Genomic DNA, 9,331 nt, shown 5'->3' with positions numbered 1-9,331 from the left:
CTGAAACTGATTAACAAGCCCCTCTGCTACTTAACTGACCAGATCAATAGCCCACAAGTTTCACTGACTTGATGCTATACTCGGATTAAAAAGTGTTCCTTTAATTGTTTTGAGCAATATGTAAAGACACACTTACATATGTGCAGAATTTGCATGTTGTAACTTCTGTGTAACTGTATATGGGGTGTTTTGATGAACTGCTGGCTGTAAACTACCTTGGTATGGATGTGCACATAAGACTCGTGATGGATTACTTTCCAATTGATCAGAAGCTCATTTCAGCCTGGATGGGTTTCATCTCCCAACAACGTGATAACGGAAAAGAAGGGATTTTAAAACGGATGGACTGTCAACATAACGCCTTAAAAATATTAAGGAGATCACACTTTATTCTTCATAGCACTATGACAGTTTGCTAGCTGCTCTGCATATTCATTCACCATCCCCACCTCCTTATTTTTGTCATAATGCACTTGTTAGCTCTGTGAAGTGCATAGTATAAATATTGTGATCGGGTTTGTCATTAGTGACCGAGCCTTAGTGCCACATGTGACAAGGCAAACAAGCGCCCTAGTGGTCTGGGCAATTACTGTAGCGTCACTTTTCTGTGAAGGGAAGCGCTGTCACTACGCTGTAACGAGCTGGCAAATCGGACACGTGTGTTACGTGAACCACAACAACAGCGACAATAATAATAATAATAATAATAATAATAATAATAATAATAATAATAATAATAACGTCAGCGATGAGTCGTCGTTATTATATTTTAAAGCTGTCCCAACACTAGCACTCTCTCTCTGGCATTTTCTCTCGACACGCTCTCTTCCTGCAGTGGAGGGTCCAGGCTGCCCTCCAGCACACCGAGTCGATTTCAAGGGAGGGCTGCTGATCCAGTGATTAATTCAACCGCTTTGATGCTACTGCGCATGCTGCAGGTGCAAATGCAGCCTCCATCTTGAGCATCCTGATGCTAAGTAGACTGCAAGAATTAAAGATAGCCGATTTAAGCCTGAGCGACAGAGAGATGTGTTGTTAGGTAAGACAAGTCAGGAACGCCATCCAGAAGCTCTGACAGCTGCGTGATGATTTGCTGCGAGGCCAGTTAAAGTCATTTATGAAGATGGCTCGCCGTCTGCAGTCTCGGCTCCGCTAGATAGAATGCACGATTGATCGGGGTAACCGAGCCTGCTGTTGCGGGAGAGAATACAAAACAGCACGGTAAGATCAGTACGGATCGGTAATGCGCTGTGCCTGGCCATTTTAAGCTGCGATGTGTGCACACTTGTATTTTATTTGAATGTGTGTGTGAGAGTGATATAGGAACGTGGCGCCGTCCCGTTATCGACTGGACTTCTTCATTTTATCTTATCGTCCTTGCGTCCTTGCAATCGTCGTGGCGCTGTCCGTATATTGGGGCCTGACGATGCGCTCACTGTTTGGGGTTTTCAAACTGCACTCGGGTGGCCTATCGAGGTGATGCTGCAGGGCTGCGGGGCTTTTGATTTCAGGCATGTCAACGTGTGTGTGAGGCTGTGTAGTGTGTGTGTGTGTGAGAGAGAAAGTGTGTGAGTGTGCACGTAATTTAATAGAAGATGACTGTCAGCCTGCTTTCCTGTTTCAGGCCCACGTTTAAGCATCTTGTGTTTAAATCGGTGCAAAAGCCCAGCACCGTGTGAGTGTATTGATAACTAAAATGCCCAGCTTCATTTAACATCACCAGGAGAAAAAAAGGAAACATTATTCATGTTAATAAATAAATAAACAGGCGTGATTGTCAGTTTGCTGTGAGCGGGATTAGCTACAGAATGAGATTTATGTTTAAATATCCGCATTATAAAGTTAAAATATTCATGCTTTTCATGTAGTGCTGTTAATGCAAACCTATCACAGATTTAGGCCAGTGTCCACATTTTGGACAAGCGGCCTTGTCCCCCTCATGATCATGTTTTTAAAAAGCAAATCGTATTGTTTCGTGTATTAAAATATAATAACAGAAATGTTTACATAAAATGAATCGGGGCAAACTCTAATGAGTTCACAACAGTAACCTTGTTCTAACGAGTCATTTTCTTTAAGAAAACAGAATGCAGACTTGGTGTTTTAAAGATGTCCACCGTCATGCCACTCTACACATGCATTCTGTACACGTGATTACGCTCTAACAACAGAAACCCAAAATACAGCTGGATGGTAATGTCCCTCCAAAAAGTTAAAATGACAAAATGACTTAATGTCATGAACCTGCTCTGATATTTGAAAATATATTACTTTATTTGTAATTAGCTTGCTTGTGACATTATTGCAGTGTCATTTGGTTTTCATTTTTTGCCATTTTGGACAATTTTGTGACAAAAACGGTTTAATGTCATGAACATGCTCTGACACTTGAAAATAGATCTATTTGTAATTAGCTTGCTTGTGACATTATTGCAGTTCCCATTTTGTGCTTTTTTGCCAGTTTGGATTGTTTTTGTGACAAAATGGCTTAATATCATGAACGTACTCTACTATTTGAAAAAAAAATTTATTTGTAATTAGCGTGCTTGTGATGTCATTACAGTGTTATTTGGTTTTCTTTTTTGCCATTTTGGATTATTTTGTGACAAAAATGGCTTAATGTCATGAACGTGCTTTCCATCCATCCATCCATTGTCCAACCCGCTGAATCCGAACACAGGGTCACGGGGGTCTGCTGGAGCCAATCCCAGCCAACACAGGGCACAAGGCAGGAACCAATCCCGGGCAGGGTGCCAACCCACCGCAGGACACACACAAACACACCCACACACCAAGCACACACTAGGGCCAATTTAGAATCGCCAATCCACCTAACCTGCATGTCTTTGGACTGTGGGAGGAAACCGGAGTACCCGGAGGAAACCCAGGCAGACACGGGGAGAACATGCAAACTCCACGCAGGGAGGACCCGGGAAGCGAACCCAGGTCTCCTAACTGCGAGGCAGCAGCGCTATCACTGCGCCACCGTGCCGCCCTGAACGTGCTTTCATATTTGAAAAAAATATATATATCTATATATCTTTTGCCGTTTTGGATTATTTTGTGACAAAAATGGTTCAATGCCATGAACATGTTCTGACACTTGAAAATAGATTTATTTGTAATTAGCTTGCTTGTGACATTATTGCAGTTCCCATTTTATGTTTTTTTGCCAGTTTGGATTATTTTTGTGACAAAATGGCTTAATATCATGAACATACTCTACTATTTGAAAATAAACTTATTTGTAATTAGCCTGTTTGTGACATCATGGCAGTGCCATTTTGTGTTTTTTTTTTTGCCATTTTGGACTCTTTTGTGACAAAAATGGCTTAATGTCATGAACATTTGAAAATAAATTTATTTGTAACTAGTTAATTACCCAGTGGCTTCACTCACTGAGTGCAAGGGAAAAAAATAAAATGTAGTCTATAAGTTATTAAACAGTAAAACATTAACATTTTAAGAAGTAAAGATACATTGGAGTGGTTTCAGGTAAACTACATTTTAAAGGCGCTATAACACAACAGGTGAGTATTACTAACAGCAGCTAAAATGTATTTGGATCATCTGTCGGTAGTAGATCCGTTTTGAAAGGCGCTACACGACTGCTGTGGTATAGAAATTACATTTTCTATGTGATCATCCAAACTTCTGTCTGACAACCTTGCACTATGTGCCTGTGATTTAAAAGAAAAATAATTCTGATAAATGTGGACGCTGCCCTTCCGTGCTTAACGGGCAGAAGGTCCAAACAATTCCCAAGTCCAACACTTTACATGAAAAGGTCTGTACATCTTATTAGATGTAAACTCTCCATCTTCTTAAAATAATTGATCACAACAGCAACCTTGAATATTGTGGGGTTTTAGTAACCAGAACTTACCTTAAGGGACAAACAGAGTCCTGCTTCGATGGCGCCGATTACTCTCATTCGCAAAGATTTCCATTCTCCCAAGAGCCGACGGGGCACTTGAAGTGTCACAAACAGTGCGAGAAGAGAGGACGCTGCCTGACCCGTTGTTTACAGCTCGGCACAGTTAAAAAATAGAAAGATGCAAAGCTGCTTTCCTCATCTCTTCTACAACTATCAAGTACTGCCAACTAAAAAAAAGTTACAATGTGTCAGATTCCACGAAAGTCACGTGGACAAATAAATAAAACTTCTCAACGTGTATATATCTTTTGCCGTTTTGGATTATTTTGTGACAAAATGGCTGAATATCATGAACGTACTCTAATATTTGAAAGTAAATGTATTTGTAATTAGCTTGCTTGTGACGTCATTACTGTACCATTTTGTGTTTTTTTTTTTTTTTTTTGCCATTTTGAATTATTTTGTGACGAAATGGCTTAATGTCATGAACGTGCTTTGATATTTGAAAAAAACAAATATATATATCTTTTGCCATTTTGGATTATTTTGTGACACTCTTATATTTGAAAATATATGTATTTGTAATTAGCTTGCTTGTGACATTATTGCAGTGCCATTTGGTGTTCTTTTTTTGCCATTTTGGACCATTTTGTGACAAAAACGGTTTAATGTCATGGACATGCTCTGACCTTTGAAAATATAGTTATTTGTAATTAGCTCACTTGCGACATCATTGTGTTGCCATTTTGTGTTTTGTTTTTAGTTGTTCTTTTGCGATTTTGGATTATTTTGTAACGGGCACCGCCATTTTGTTGTTAGCGAAGTTGCTCATGGCTAGTGTGGTGACATCATGTGGCCTGGTCTATGATGTCATCATACAGGGGGCTACTTAGGATGACAGCACGTAACAAGCAACATCCCGGCTTTTGGATATTAAACTACATAAAGTTGAATCACAAGATTAGATGTAGTTGAGTGAAAGACCAACTCTTTATGGTTTGAACTGCCTGCTCTTTAACCTTTTGACTTTATAGGCATACTCCACCCAAAAATAATATATTTTTTGAATATGTTACTTACACTGTGTAGTTTGTGGAGATATCCAAGAAAAAAATTGTAACCTCATTTTTTTCATGCAGAATGAGGGAAAACAGTTTATGATGTATTGGAACATAATGGCAAACCATTCTGTGTAATGGCAAACAATGTGAAAAAAGAAAAATCAATTCTCACGTTACCCGTGTCCCGTAATCCACGTGTCCGTTATCCAGTCAGATGCTTAGAATGTGTAAAATACATGCACTTTGTGATAAAATATTATTCATCAGCATAGCTTGTAAACATTAAAGGAGCATTACCATAGTTTTGGGCTTCTGAATTTAAGACAGGACTCTTGACCAGTGAATGAGGGGTTGAGGCAGGTACAACGGTAAGCAGTAAACTGCCAGTGCTTAAAATAAAATAAAAAAATGTAGGTGTCCAAAACTTGAAACATTATGTTATACAAAAAGATATTTTCAGGGAACAAGTAAAGAGTTAACACCATCAGCTTTTCTGCAGCCATAGAAGCAAATTAAGCCTTTAAAGTGGATGGGAGCAATTCCTACAGGTGTCCCAACTTTTGTTGATTACTTACAAAGCCTCTGTCTGTATTGAAGCAGTGTGGGAACAAACTGTGTTACTACACCCTGTGAAGCATTATTTGAACAATACTGCTTTGTCTTTTGCTATCGTAGTGGTAAGATAAAAGCAATTAATAAAGGAAGACAGAGAGACCATTCCAGCCCTTAAAAGTGTAGGTCTGTCCTTTTAGAGAAATTGCAAATTCAAGGTGTCCGTGAGCTCAGTTTCGTACACCATCAAAAAGAACTTGGAAGTTCTGACAGGAACAGGTCTGACAGACCCAATACCACAACAGAATCAGAAGACAAGGTGTTGAGAGTCAAAGACTTGTGTTAAAGGCACTCCACAGGACAACGACTTCAAGCACAGCTTAACAGTGGTCTTCTCAAAGAGAAACTGCAGGTTTGACAGGCCAAGGGGCAGAAAGAAAGCCATTGCAAAATGGTCAGAAGTTTGAGAACATCCCCAATTTCTTTGAGTTTTTATTGATATTTACACAGTTTAATGTCTAGTTGTCATCTCTAAATGAACGTGCTGGTTTAAGAATCCACTTTGGCTTTGTACTCAAGTTGAAGTGCTTTTTAGATGGGAAAAGGAGAACATCTTCACAAATACAACAGAAATTTTTGATGTTGTGGGTGGAAGTGGGAGGAAATTTTGTTTGGTGCAGTTGGGAGTGGAAAGAAACTTTGTCCGGTTGTAAGCAGGATTGAAAAATCAGTTCTGTACTGACCTCTGGCATTTATAGTCCGCAGCAAAATGGATAGCCATGCCCCCTCACAAAGCATTTTGGGAGAAATGTTTCTACGTTGCTGCTATATTTGGTTCTAAGAACAGATTTTAAATCCTTCTCTGGTAATATAAAAGTGTGGTTCTTCTCCCGATCCCGTTCTGATTTACTCTTGAACGTATGATTCCTGACTTGCTACTGTTTTATAATAATATTAGGTGTCACATTATACTTTCATGTATTTTATGTTTTTTTAACAACAACAGCAACATTTTTTTCTATAGCACATTTTCATACAAATGATGTAGCTGAAAATGCTTTACAGGATGAGGATAAAAAAGTTTATAAAATATAGGAATACAAAAATAAGATTAAGCAATACTAAATAACAAAGAATAAATTAAGGTCTGATGGTTGGGAGGACGGAAAAAAACACACAAAAAAACACAGAGGGCTGGAGAAAAAAAAAAAAGAAGCAAAATCTGCAGGGGTTCCGCAGCCATGAGACTGCTCAGACCCCCCCGGGCATTCTACCTAACATCTTCTTCTTCTTCTTTCGGCTGCTCCCGTTAGGGTTTGCCACAGCGGATCATCTTCTTCCATATCTTTCTGTCCTCTGCATCTTGTTCTGTTACACCCGTCACCTGCATGTCCTCTCTCACCACATCCATAAACCTCCTCTTAGGCCTTCCTCTTTTCGTCTTCCCTAGCAGCTCTATCCTTAGCATCCTTCTCCCAATATACTCAGCGTCTCTCTTCTGCACATGTCCAAACCAACGCAATCTTGCCTCTCTGACTTTGTCTCCTAACCATCCAACTTGAGCTGACCCTCTAATGTCCTCATTTCTAATCCAGTCCATCCTCGTCACACCCAGTGCAAATCTTAGCATCTTTAACTCTGCCACCTCCAGCTCTGTCTCCTACTTTTTGGTCAGTGCCGCCGTCTCCAACCCATATAACATAGCTGGTCTCACTACCGTCCTGTAGACCTTCCCTTTCACTCTTGCTGATACCCGTCTGTCACAAATTACTCCTGACACTCTTCTTCTCCATTCCACTCTGCCTGCACTCTCTTCTTCAACTCTCTTACACAATCCCTGTTACTTTGTACTGTTGATCCCAAGTATTTAAATTCATCCACCTTCGCCAACTCTTCTCCCTGCTTCCTCACCATTCCACTGACCTCCGTCTCATTCACACACATGTATTCTGTCTTGTTCCTACTGACCTTCATTCCTCTCCTCTCTAGAGCATATCTCCACCTCTCCAGGGTCTCCTCAACCTGCTCCCTACTATCGCTACAGATCACAATATCATCAGCAAACACCATAGTCCACGGGGACTCCTGTCTAATCTCTTATGTTAACCTGTCCATCACCATTGCAAATACGATAGGGCTCTGAGCTGATCCCTGATGTAATCCCACCTCCAACTTGAGTGCATCCGTCACTCCTACCGCATTCCTCACCATGGTCACACTTCCCTCATACATATCCTGTACAACTTTTACGTACTTCTCTGCCACTCCCGACTTCCTCATACAATACCACAGCTCTACCTAACATAAATGATCTTAATCAGTCCTCATGGTTTTTAGGTTTCACGTGAAAGAATATGATGATGATGGTCACATGGACATCTGACCTTCAATCCATCAATGTAGGGCCTGCATGGTGCCTTGTTAAAGTCATTGATATATTGCTCCTTTAAATGTTCTAAGGTGGGCAGAGCTCCAAGAGGCGGGTCCACCCTGATGTCACTGCTGCCGGATCCTCTCTATGTAGCTATAAGAGGCTGAGAACCAGAGAGATCCAGTAGTGGTTTGTCAAAGTTGTATGGAGTCTTTTGTAAGCATTGTTGCTCCATTAGATTTACTGTTTATTTTTCTTTATTTCTAGAGTAACGGCACTTGGATTGTATTTTGGGAGTTGCTTGCTTGAGATTTGCCTTTTTGGCTTTGTTGAACATTTTGCCTTATTCTCTAATTTTTGTAAATACATATATTCCTTTTTAAAGATCATTGCCTTTTGGTTACAACCTGGGGCTTTTCACGTTTTTTTTCCTTTTTGTGAGGCATTTTGATATTTTTCTGACTTTTAAAGAGCCTTTTGAATTCTAAAGCCAGTTTTCCTATTTTAGGGGAGGGGTGGTCCCTCTTAAGTCCCAAAAGCATTGAATCAATAATGGTCTCCCATGAAGACCAGATTGTGACCAAGCAATAATAATGGGTAATGGGTGTAGAAGAATGTACTTCAGCTTTGTGAAGTCTACAAAATGGACATTTTTCCACGACTGCAATAGTCAGTGTTGATGGAAGGTGGGGTGGGGGAGGCGGCAGAGGATTGAGTCGCAAGCTGGCATTTACTTCCAGTAATATACACGTACTAAAATTTAACCAGATTTAAACTAAATGTACACTAATAAGCCTTGGTCACTTCTTGTCACTTGATTGCATGCAATGTCTTCCTTAATCTCAGCTTTATTGCCTTCAGCAGAAGTCCAAAGCACACTCAGGCATGATGTTACCAGCAGCAGCAGACAATATCTTTGTGAAATAATGCAATGCTTTTGTAAAATAATGCAATAAATTTATTATTTACTAAGGGGCTTACCCACTGCTTGCTTCGCTCACCAACCCCCTTTTTCTGCTCTACACACCAGCCACTTCGCATCTCTGCTGCTCACGTTGTGAAGAGGGGGGCTCAACGCACCCCAAGGAGATGCGGTCGCTCCTCCGAAACCCCCTCTTAAACGGTGAGACAATGGGAAACAAATTCAGTTTTTTTTTTACCTCCTCTTTGCTCGATCAGCTGCTGGCTTGCTGCTGCTGACGTGCCGCATGATCTGCATCTCACGCAATGCTTAGAACATTTAAAAGCCTGTACAGCAGCTGTCCTACTCTTTGTCATTTATTTCCGGCCCCGGGCGTGGTTAAATCTTTTGCCACAAAGTCTTGTCTCGCGGGACGTGAATTTTTGATATTTTTTAGTTTATAATTTAAAAATGAAATAAGATTCTGAAAATCTAACAACATCACATTACAGTTTGATAAATTCTGAAAAGAATGATACCAAACATATATATGTGGGTTTTAAAATAAG

General features: G+C 40.2%; 1 protein-coding gene across 1 annotated transcript in view; it reads left to right on the top strand.

Moving 5' to 3' along the window:
• The first annotated feature begins 893 nt into the window (after positions 1 to 893).
• Positions 894 to 9,331, top strand: part of glrbb (glycine receptor, beta b) — a 134,088-nt gene continuing 125,650 nt past the window's right edge. Inside the window, exon 1 of the mRNA XM_028802666.2 lies at positions 894 to 1,221. The gene's annotated coding sequence lies outside the window, so the exon portion shown is untranslated. The remainder of the gene's footprint in view (positions 1,222 to 9,331) is intronic.

The sequence above is a fragment of the Erpetoichthys calabaricus genome, chromosome 5 (assembly GCF_900747795.2).
Source record: "Erpetoichthys calabaricus chromosome 5, fErpCal1.3, whole genome shotgun sequence".
In the NCBI taxonomy this organism is placed as follows: Eukaryota; Metazoa; Chordata; class Cladistia; order Polypteriformes; family Polypteridae; genus Erpetoichthys; species Erpetoichthys calabaricus.
The sequence above is the reverse complement of the archived record's forward strand: the minus strand, read 5'-3'. Positions and strand labels throughout refer to the sequence as shown.